Here is a 12662-nt window from a genome sequence, read left to right as displayed (position 1 = left end):
GTTCAACTTGTTCGGCCTACGAACGAACACTTCTTTTTTATGGCAATAAAGAAGAAACTTGTCTTCAGGTATTGCAGATGTTGCACATCTTGTTGTTATCGCACTATTATCCACTACATACATACATATTGCCAGATCCTGTTTTTTGTTATTTTTTAAACAATAAGATCGAATGTCCAAAATTTAGTACTTGTATGAGGTAATTTAGCGCTTTATTGTGAAATCATCCCACGCTTAGAAGTGAAAATAATTTTAATAGAAATTTTATGACACAAAAAAGGTGAAAACGATGACATTATATATTTAATAGCTGAATTATTAAAAAAGAATTTCATCATAAAATGATGATGACGAGGAACAGAATGGTGTGATGCAATATATGAGACAATAGCACAGGCCAGTTGTCGTTTATTTTACGTGATCAATTATCGACAAATTCGGAATGACTTATTTTCTGGTACCTATATTTTGCACGAAATGACTATGTTAAATTATTTCACATATAACATCAGGCTTAATTTTTTTAATGGACTAAAAACAAAGCATTAGGGCGGCCCGAAAAACGATTTCAAAAAAAGAACTATTTTTTGAAACGCCTACCTCCCAATTTTTTCCATTTGATCCAAAAACCTTTTATATTTGGAATTTTTGTGGCGATTGGTTAACGTTAACCCGTGCCACCAGATGGATCTCTGTTTCTGTAGTAATTTGTATGGGACCAAAGGTAAGTTTTCACAAAAATTCTCTAAAATCCAATCGATTATGGCCCAGTTCATTGCTGTGGCTAAAAAACGAATCCTACAAAAAATTATGAAGATACGATCGGAATTTGATATATGTAGCTCCGATAGGCAGATTTTTGGTATTTTGGGCCCTATATAGCTATATCGAATTTTAATCCGATTTTCAAAATTTTGTGTGATTCGTTTTTAGGTTCAAGGTTTTTCTCTGGTGAGCAAGACGGTAACCCTCAAAAAGAGTAAAAGACTTGATCCAATCCCATAGCGACCGGCTCTATGCAACAGATTGACTTGGGGCAATCTTTTACCAGGGGCCGCCATCTATACAATAAAGTGTTTGCGTTCGTGTATTTTTTCAAGGTGGTGCCACTCCCACGCCACCGTATATCCCGAAATGCTTACTCCGAGCTCCGTTATGCTTTACCGGGATAGAGATGAACCCTATTCCCTGGATCTATTCCGATTGGCAGATCCGCATCCACCATATGTCAACATTGGTGAGATGTAATGGAGGTATGGAATGGGACACTTCCGATGCTCTGGTATTAATCGCCTTCAGGACTACTGCGATAGATCATCTTCCAGCGGGTCCCCAACATCGGTGTCGGAATACCAGACACCCTAGTAGTATCCCCAACACCAACAAACGCAACATGTTGTTGTTACCCGAAAATGCATCATTCAAATTGTGTAAATCGGAGGAACATCATGACCACCGCGATTCAGGAAACAAAGCTTACTGTCGCCTTAGCTTGCGATGGTTACAACGTTTTGCGAAAGGATCGTACAAGAAGCGAAGGAGGAGGACTTGCCTCCTTATACACCAGTCTGTCCATGGAACGTATGCGGGTAGCAGAAAAGCGTGGGATTGTCCATGAATAGCTGTGCCTTGTGTTATATGCCCGACATTAGTTTGCTTTTGGAGGCAATAACCGTCTGCTGCTAAGATACTTCAATACACAAAATGAGCTCTGGCACTCCACCATAGGCAATGACCAGAGGGGTACAGCGCTGGCCACCGAATTGATAGCTCCACATTTTGCACGGCGAACGAAGAGTCTCCTACGAGGATAGGGGGAGACCTCTGATCTGACCTCTAGATCCTCTGGTTGCTGAGAAGATTTTCCAGGACACCATCACTGCTGCAGGTGCTCACTACATTTCTATTGATCAAATACCCGAAATCAGACAAAAATTCACTGCAGTGACGACGGGACTAGCAACTGAACGTAATGAGCTTCATCGTACGAACCTTAAACACGCAAGAGTTGGGGAAGTTCGCTAGTAGTAATAAGCGGCTAGACCACCTGAAGCAATGCAACATTGGTACATGATTAAGAAAATTGTAGCAAGGGTTAAATTACTCTTGAATCCAGGAAGGATAATAGAACGGTTGTTACTTTCAGCGGCATGGCAGTAACTAACCCCTTTGGGTTAGTGTTATTTTAAGCCGCTGTTTATAGAACACCCGAGGTTGATATGGCGATGAATATTCAAATCTGCCACAATGTCCGCTTGAAAATGGCAAAAAGGTGCCCCCTTATGACAGCAGTGAACAATCTTCGTGAGAAGATGAAGGTAATCAACACAACAAGATGTTGTTGATGCAGTACCTTCTTTGGTGTTACCGTCGTGAGCATCACTTCCCACACAGACACGACAAGATTCATCTTCATGATAAAGAGAGGCAGGTCCAATGATACCTCTAGATCAACGAACATATCAGGCAGGCATTCACATTGATGCAGTGGCGTAGGCAGTACAAAGATTCAGTGTAAATGCCCTACTGCCGAACACCAGCTTCCAAGGCAAGCACGAGTGGTTTTAGCCCAATTAAGATTCAGACGATGCAGCCGCCTTGATTTGTATTGGCCAAATTGATAGCACGATACCATACAAATCCCCTACATGTGGATTGGGACCTCAATATATGCTGCATTTGTTTAACTGTCCAGCTAAAACCACTCACCTGTCTCCCGATTCTTTATGGACACATCCAGTGCAGATTGCAGAATTTCTGGACCAAATAACTCATTAAAATATACTAATGCCTCTCGATATGTGCCCAATACTTAATGCTCGTCAATAACTTCGGACTTCCTTTCGGGTAATGACTAGAGGAAGGGGATGCAAACAGCTTAACAGTTTTACGAATACAGATAAATCTCGGTGAATGATAATTTGGGCGTCTGCCCATCTGCAGTGGAATTCTGTAACTCATTTTTCGAGTTACCGACAAAAATCGTTAAAATTAAAATGCAAAATTATGCAGGAAAATATCAATAAAAGTTGACAACAGTGTTGCTATCTGTAGGACTTAACGACGACTTCACTTTGGTTGTTAACTTACCGAAAATTTTCGTTAATTTCCGAAATTATAAGAATTTTAATTTAACCGTTTTTGGTCGGTAACTTGAAAAATTACCGAATTGCACTACTGGATGACTGGTGAGAACGAACATAAATCAAGTTTCAAGATGGGCTATATCGGTTCACTCCTTCGGGTATTTCCCCCATAAAAGTTTTTTTTATGGCGCCCGCAAAACTCTTGAAGGAGTAACCGATTATGTTCAAACTTTGCATATCTTAGATTTCTCGGAGAAATAGATCAGGTTCCAATACAGACTAGAGATCAATACCAACTAAAATGACTAGTGCGCAAGATATTTCTGGAAGGTGGTATACGATTTAGTTCGTAACCATTCTTCTAAACTTACATCAAATTTGAAGATAGCATATAAAGGTCCCCCACAAAAGTTCAAACATTATGGCTTACGACGAGGTTGAGACCTGTGCGAAAATAATTTTTAAAGTCAGCAACAGTTTAACTTTTTTCTTGGGGGTTTAAACAAAAAATGTTATTGTTTTAATATTTTAAAATATTTATAGAGGAAAAGATTAGAGTAAAAGATTTGGCATTGTTCGCCAAGTGGTAAGGCAGGGAATACTATAGTTTCGAAGTTTCGAGTTGAAATAATGTGCAAAAGTCTTGAAAATATAGAAATACTCAATTTCGTAAAACACATAAGCCAGCCAAAACCAAGAACTGGGAGGGAAGGTAGAGGAATCTCCTGAAAAATTACGGCTAAACCGCCCTTAATTTTCTTGAAATTGGTCACTGAGACCTAAATGAAAAGGAAAATCAGTATACCACCAAGTTTCCGGCCTTTCTGTTTACTCCAACACAAAAAGTACAAAGGAGCTTCTAGGAGAAATGTATTTATCAGTGACTTATAGGGTTTTGGGTAGGGAAACCCCGCACCGGGAATTCCCGGGAATTCTCGGTTTTTTGGTTTCGATATTTTCCCGGGAAACAAAATCATATTTCCCGGGAAATCGGGAAATATCTTTTTACATTTATCACAACTAATATTGAATTAATGAATATACTATGCCCGTCAATTTTATACCATAGAATCGGAATTCGATTAGATTTTACAGAATCTATAAATTACAAAATCTTTAATCTACATAAGTGTTTTCAGAGAAAAAGTTATAAGAGCCGCACCAAAAACATGGACTATAACGCCGGATTTTTATTCTGTTTTATTTAAGTGCGAAAGAACATTTTCTATTTTAAAGTCCCATTTTTATACCCTCAGCTATTGGGCTAAAGAGTGTCCGGCTTGCTGGCTGTTGCGCACGATTACTTTCGAACGAAGCCACCGATCAGGCATTCGAGATTTTTTTCAAACTTAGTTTAAGTTCGAATATGGACCATATCGGTGGTCCACTACTTCCGGTACCTTCCCCACAAAAGTTCAACAATTATCGTTAAAATGGTGGGCACGATAACTCTCGAAGGGAATAACCGAATCGGTCATAATTTTGCGTATGGTAATATTAGTTCCAGACATAGAACTGGTTCCACACAAAATTCGGAAAAAGTGAAGTTTTTGCTCCTGTCGGATCAATTTGAAATATTTTCAAAAATTTGTCTTTACGGCCGTCTTTACGACGATACAAATTTTGTCGGGGCAAGTCCATACTTCCTGAGATAATGTCTTAAAAGCTCCAAGAAACCGTGACGGCAACAACTAAAAGGGAAAATTGGCAAGATAACTCCCGCATGAAGTTTCTGATTGGTTCTAACTTTGCATATCGTATTATTTCATCTAGTCATGTATCAAGTTGGAATATGGACTATATCGGTCCAGCCCTTGGCCTACCTCCAACAGAAAATTTAGGAAAAGTGCAGTTAAACAGCTCATCTCGAATCCTTTTGAAATTCTTTCCAAAAAGTTCTACTTGAAGGCCCAACTTTTGTTGGGAGGGCAAGTCAAGTGCGGCCCTAGTTAAAACGGTACAATTTTTTCGGGCCAAATCCATACTTCTTAAGAAATTGGCTCAAGAAATCAAAAAGCCCCTAGAAACTTCAGAAGTATTTGTATTTTGTATTATTTGCTTCTTTTCTTTAGGTCCGAGGCTGAGGGTATATCTCAGTCGGCACAGCTGACTCATACTTTCTTATTTGTTGCAAGCAATTTTAAGCATAAGAACAAAACATACGATTTTCGAGGTCCATAAAATTGGAATTTCTGATCAATAACTTCATTGTCTGAGCCAAAGCACTTTCCTTATAGCGATTTCATTAGCTTTGAATAATGGAAATGGTCAGAGCGGGCAAAATCCGGGCACCATGGTGCATTTTTCCATATTTTTTTCTTTTTTAAACGATGGAGCGAAAACGTGCCATTTTTGAGCCCGCAACTTTTTGAAAATGTTGTATTTCATAAGTTACTATGGGAAGATAAAAAAACACGGAAACATTGATCCACACTCGTATTTTAAAATTTCCCGGGAAATCCCGGATTCCCGGGAATGGCGATTTTTTCATTCCCGTTTCCCGGGAATGATAAAAACCGGGAAAACCCAAAACCCTAATGACTTATGATGTGTTACAAGGCCAAGAAAGGCTTTATCCTTAAAATTTTTTTGTAATGTAAGTGCATATTTTCTATCTTCTGGAAGTCATTTAGGACTCAGTGACCAATATCAAGAAAATTAATAGCGGTTTAGCCGTAATTTTTCAGGAGATTCCTCTACCTTCCCTCCCAGTTATTGGTTTTTGCTGGCTTATGTGTTTCACGAAATCGATTATTTCTGTATTTTCGTGACTTTTGCACATTATTTCAACTATATTCGAATATATAAGCAAAATTTCCTTTTATTTCTGCTGTTTTTATAATGAAATATGACCAGTTTTCCCTTATCTGGGATAGCGTTTTTCCTTAGCGCTAAATTTTAATAATTTTCTATAAAATATAATATTTTCGCACACAGGAACAAAGATTTTGTTCGCAATTATTAAAATGTATACTAATATTGTAGAAAAAGTTCGATAATGACCTGTTTTTGGCAAAATATTTAACAAAAGTTACAAAAACCGAATATTTTTGACGCATAGAAAACAGGGTTCACAACGTTTTCTTTGTTATTCTCGCTTATAGGGTTGCCGTGGATCCATGTTACAAACATTTTTTAAATGCTACAGCACCAACATATTTTTAAGTATTTGGATTTTTGGATATTGGGCATGGGCTTCTCAAATACTGAGGAGTATTATCGGTGAAATTGAAAACCGAATATTTTTGACACTCACTGTACATGTAAAGGATTTTATATAATTTCCAAATATATATAAACAACCATTGCAGAAAAGGTCAGTTGTCGCCTTTTATATTTTCTGGAGGTGCCCTTGTTTGGACCAGCATAGTTATACCCATGTTTGTTCTTCATACTTTTTAGTTTTGTTTACTATTTTCTCTAAACTCTAAAGTTAGATACGACCATAAACAGAAATGTGTAAAACAAAAGCTTAGTTGGTTGGAGTGAGTGAATGAATGAATGAATCACACAATCTTTAGAATATATGACGTCTTTCGGTAACGTTCCAAATTGGTTGAATGACGACGCCATGAGACTCGCTGACTGACTGCTGAGATATGCACATAATAAACAAAACAAAATGACCAAAAGCCAAACCAAAGACGGTATACAATGGCATCATGTGCCCGCTTGATCGATTGAATTGCTTGTCGATCGATAGCTGGGGACAAAAAGAGCTTAAGCGACGAAGAAAACAACAACAACAATAGCTTATCACTTTCAAAAAATAAACAAATCGACAAATAAAAGCCAAAATTTCGTTAAAAATTCACAATTATTTATTATGTGCCTTTTCAACAGTGAATGAATTTCAAAGTTCAGTGGTTGTGTTTATTGGCGGCATTTTGATGAAGAGTTAGCTAAATAAAAATATACGTATGTATATGTGTATCAGCCCTAAACTATTGAGAAAGTTTCAAAAATACATTTACTATCTCAAACAGCTGTTTTATTGTTTGCTTGGTTATTAGGTGTTCCCCTCCGCACAATTTTGCCCACCACTTCATTGTTTGTTCTACTGAAAGTAGACAACAATATCTTCTTCACATGATTAACCAATTTACATTTATCTTGATAGCCCCTATGAAGAAAGATATGTAGTACTGTATGTAAATCCATTAATGTGTACATACTTGTACAGACGTTTGTCTACATACATACATATGTGCACTCATTTACAAACAATCAACGGAATATGAAACTTTGTTGAAGGTCTTTTTGTATAGAACCCCCCTTCGTGGAATTTGGAGCCAAAAGCTATAAAAATCATAAATGACACCCAACTTGAGAACCAAAATACAGTGGTAATTAACGAACCATAAAAAATTGTTTTTGTTTTTTTATAAAGTGAAAATATTATCGATGTTGTATGGAAATTGTAGAATACACACCGAAATACAACGAATTTCGTTAAAAAATAATAATATTAACAATAATGTGGTTAAAACTTTTAAAATCTGAAAATCGAGAAATTTTTTACTGACAATTCCTTGCAGGAATGAATGAAAAGGACACTAAATAGGAAATTGTTGCCATTTCGGTTAGATAATGTGGCTAAAAAAGTCCAAATGCCTAAAATCGATAGTCCAAATACCTACCCACAACACCAAAAACAACCCTAAGTACCAATATTCAGTCATTACGGTGGGATATTACCTTCAAAATATTGCAAATCGGGAGGTGTCGTTCTATGGGGGTTATATGAAGACGTGGACATGTACCGACATATTTCTAGTGGAAAGTTTTATACCCCCACAAAGACTAAATACCAAATTTCAGACATTTCGCTGGGATATTGAGGCCACAATATTCAAAATAACGAAAATCGGGAGGTACCGCTCTATGGGGGCTATATGAAAACGTGGACCTACACTGACAAATTTCAGATGGAAAATTGTATACACCCAACGAAAACTAAATACCAAATTTAAGTCAATTTGGTGGGATATTTGGGTCACAACCTTTAAAATAACGAAAATTGGGAGGTACCGTTCTATGAGGGCTATATGAAGACGTAAACATATACCGACGAATTTCAGGTAAAAAGTTTTAGACCCCCATCGAAGAATAAATACCAAATTTCAGCCACTTCAGTGGAATATTGAGGCCACAACCTTCAAAATACAGAAAATAGGATGGTACCGTTCTACGAAAACTAAATTTAAGCCATTTCGGTGGGATACCGAAAATCGGTAGGTAGCGTTCTATGGGGGCTATAGACGTGAAGACGTGAACCTATACCGACAATTTTAAGTTGAAAAGTTGTATACCCCCAACGAAGACTAAATACCAAATTTCAAGTGGGATATTGAGGCCTTAATCTTCAAAATACCAAAAAATCATAACGTATTGTTCTATGGGGACTATATCAATACGTTAATCGATATAGCCCATTTTCAATACGAAACACACCAGGGAGTAACAAAAACTTCTTTACCAAATTATAAAGCTCTATCTTAAATAGTGCGAGCTGTATCTTGATTTCTACAGACGGACATGGTTATTTCGACTTAGAATTTTATGCTTATCAAGAATATGTTTACTTTATAGGGTCTCCGACTAATATTCCCACATGTTACAAACGAAATGACCAATTTAATTATACTCTCCTTATTTTGGTGGAGGGTATAAAAATGCCTGGAATTGTGGATACAACAATCCCAAAGGGTCTGCAGTATCCCTAACTATTCATATTTGGTTTCGGGTTGTATGACGGTAATTCTCAGCTTCCAAACAAGTAAAACTAATAAGAAAATATCATTCTGTCTGATGAGCTGCTACCATCAGCGAAACCGGTGGTTGTGTGATTCGAATTTTCGGCTTCACTTTTTCACTTGCAAAAAATCTTCGACTCCAACGAAAAATTAATGACAACATTTGTGATTGAGGAACCGGAAGAATTGGACCGATATTATCCATCTTCAAACATGATTTAGGTTTGAGAGAACTATTACGACGTGCAAAGGTTGGATCACAGCTACAATATGTTTCTATGTTCGTTGCCTGCTTTAACTTGGTTTAGACTATGCATGCACTTATACGATGATTAAGCGCATTATCTCGATTTAATAGAAATATATTGTATGAAAATGACGAATGTAGCTGCTTCGATGGACTGTAACCACAAAATTACTGAAGTTAGTTGCATAGATGTGGCAGGACAGTTCAAAAGGTGCAGCATGTCGAGCGGGCGTGTTCCGTCATCATTCCGTATGTAAACGGCTGCGTCATCCCGAACGTAGTTGAGCTAAAACTACTCGGATTTATCGTGACAGCTGACGTTCTACAGTTAAGATGGATGGAAGATATACTCAAAGGACCGCATTCACACGATATATCTTACGGCCTCTGCGACTGTATGATAGGCTTGCTGATGTAACTTTGGATCTCTCTCTTTCTCTGGACTGCAATGAGAGGATGCCATTGGTTGACGCACTGGAAGAATATTCATCTGGTCATGCAGAAGTTTCACTTATGACATGAGATGGTACCCTGTTGCAGTTCTCAGGGCAACATACTGACAGATTTGAATATTATTCCATCGCGATGTATATCTCTTGGAAAATTCCTTTTGGAGATGTAAGCCTTTGGTTATAATATTGTAAAAACACAAAAAGAAATATTCGCCATAGGTCAAGTTTCTCAGTTATGGCGTGATGCATTTTTTTATTTTCCCCCTATTATGCTTGAGAAAGGAGCTTTATATATCTGTTTTCCGTTTTTCTAGCTTGGGTTTGAGATGACATGTCTTCAGACGAATCGAATGGAGATTATTTTTGTAGAACATTTCGTCCTTGTAACTCAATTCCTTGCATGTCCTTTTCGTTCTTATTTTATTGAATCGTAGTAAAAGTACCACAAGATGAGATTTTTTAACATCCAAATATTTTACAAAAATATTGATCTTAAGATTTTAGGTACGGTTCTCAAAGACAACTAATCGATATTTTCACATTTTCGTTGTCCTTTCTGACTTTTACCCGGTCCTTGTTCTGAAATAAATTTTATGTTAAAGTATTGGTTATGTCTGGCTATCTGGCGTACGTCTGAAATATTTATCACTAATAGATATCGTTATGCTGAACACATTAATAATAAATTTTCTTGGATTTAAGATCGGGTTATCTACATTTTGGAACCGAATATTTTGAAAACAAACGGTTCATAAAAACAAGAACCGAATTATCGATTAATTTTCATGTGACTGCCAATTGTATAAGCTTTCTAATGATATACATATAAACCCAATCGGTTACTTAAAACCGGCCTTCAAAATATTCGATTCAAACATGTAGATAATCGGATCTTTCCTCCAAGAAAATTTGTTATTCAACTTCTTGTTCCTGAATTTCACGAGCGACTGCCGTCCACACTTATATGTGATTATCCAACGTTTCAAACTTGGCCGGAGGGGGGTGCGATCGATGTGTTTGAGGACATCGGTCAGAGCACCGGCGCACACTGGTCGAAACCACTGATCTAGCGGCGCCAAAGTCAAAAAATCGAACTATAAAAATGCGAAATATTTTCCATTGTATCGATTACAGACACTTTGCAGACAAAGAGTTTGTTTTTTTCATTTTTGTTATTGTAAATATTCACTCAGTTATTCACTACTAAATACATGAGTTTTTGTTGCACCAGATGTTAAAAAATGTTTGCAAAAAAATTAACTTCATATTTGTTTAAATGTTAAATAAATTCGTAATGAAAATGGACAAGATATATTTTTAATTAATAGCAGAGGGTGTGATTTAAATTATAAAAATTAGTTTGGAGTCTGGAGGTACTTAGTTATATAGCAATACATTTTCAAAAAATTCAATTTTTTAGTGTTTTTATGGGTTGTACGCGCTTGTTCCATAGAGAGCATTTTGTAAACTTGGCCGAACTTAGGTCCGATTATTTTTTGAGGAATGAAATTGGACTCTCTCGATACTGAATAACCACATTCGGGCTGCAAATATTTGCAAATCGTTTGATGACTGCACTTTTAAAATAAGGGATTTTGCATGAAATACATACAAATTTAGCTGTGCATTTGTATGGAAGCTAAATCAATGGACCTATCACTAGAAATGTTTGCAAGGAGGAGTTCTACCCCCGGAGACACTATAATACCATATTATAGCTAAATATGTTATTAAATATGGGATAACAAGTAAAAATTCAACGAATCGGGGGTACCACAAAAGGGGCTACATCGAAACATAAATCCGTATTGAAAATGTTTTGCAAGAAGATTTTATACGCAGTGAGAACACGGAATGCAAAATTACAGCCAAGTTGAATTAAAAATGTGGTCATGATATTCAAAATACCTTAAATTGGGAGATACGGTTACATGGGGGCTATATCAAAACGTGGACCTATGTTCATAATTTTTGGTGGAAATATTTTGTGACCACTAGGAACTCTAAGTACCAAATTACAGCTAATTTGCTACGAAATTGTGGCTTAAATCCTCAAAATACCGAAAATCGGAAGGTACCGTTATATGGGGGCTATACCAAAACATTAGCCGATATTGTTAATATTTGGCCCATTATTACCCACAGGTACAAGCTGAGTTTGTGTAAAATTTCAGTGACGTATCTCAATTCGTTTGCAAGTTATGAATTTCGCGCCGCTAGATCAGTGCTTTCGACCACCGTGCGGCGGAGGGCTTGACAGTATCAATGGCATTTTTAAAAGTCTAGCGCCAATAACACTGTCCTTCCTGTTCTAGCTATTTTTTCTACTACTATAGGTGGAGATTTTGTGCAACGCTGTTGTAGTGCTGTGCTGCTTATGGAATCCATATTGATGATCGGCAACCGGATAGCTATTTCTGGGGAGGTGTAAAGGCTCGGGCGACTAAAGCATATGTACGTATACTTGCTTGGCTTAATTAGAGGAACCACACTGCCCATTTTCCGACTTCTGGCACGATTTGGGTGGCTAGCGACAGGTTGAGAACTTTTATTAAATATTCTAATTCCGGCTTAAGAAATGGATCCAGCATTACCATACAGATTACGTCTAGTAGCTCATCCATATTGAACTTTTATGGTGAGCATGTAGACTGAAGCCCAATTCTAATATTGCAGTTTTAGAGTCGATTGGTTAAAAACCGTCGAAAATATAAGATTAAATACCTGACAAGAACAAAGAAATGTTCACCCTTTATAAGGGTAGCGGCATGAAACCCGACATCATCAACGCTAGTTGACTTATAATTTAAGAAAATGCTCTTTTGAGGTTTAATGAAATCTCTGAGGTTCTCTGGCGCGGATATTTAAAGATCTGGCAGAACCTACAGAAAAATGGCGATAGACTAACGATGGACATGTTTGTTTAAATATAGGAGTTCTATTCCACAAGGTATTTTCAAATCTATGGAAGCTTTACGTGCACTAGCCTACAATTACCATCTATCATGAACGATATAACTCTATTTTAACATCGTAGGAGTGAAAAATACCGCCTTAAAACAAGGGTAAAAGCTTGAGTTAAAACACTATGTGTATGGTGCAATTTAACCATAAGAGCGGA

At 37.1% G+C, this 12662-nt stretch overlaps 1 protein-coding gene across 1 annotated transcript in view; it reads right to left on the bottom strand.

The window, feature by feature from the left end:
- Window positions 1–12662, bottom strand: part of Targ2 (Terminal ADP-ribose protein glycohydrolase 2) — a 43557-nt gene that overhangs the window by 29803 nt on the left and 1092 nt on the right. The gene's annotated exons all lie outside the window — the stretch shown is intronic.

The sequence above is a fragment of the Musca autumnalis genome, unplaced genomic scaffold (genome assembly GCF_047663935.1).
Source record: "Musca autumnalis isolate F117 unplaced genomic scaffold, ASM4766393v1 scaffold_4, whole genome shotgun sequence".
Classification (NCBI taxonomy): domain Eukaryota; kingdom Metazoa; phylum Arthropoda; class Insecta; order Diptera; family Muscidae; genus Musca; species Musca autumnalis.
This window is presented reverse-complemented; position numbering and strand designations above follow the sequence as displayed.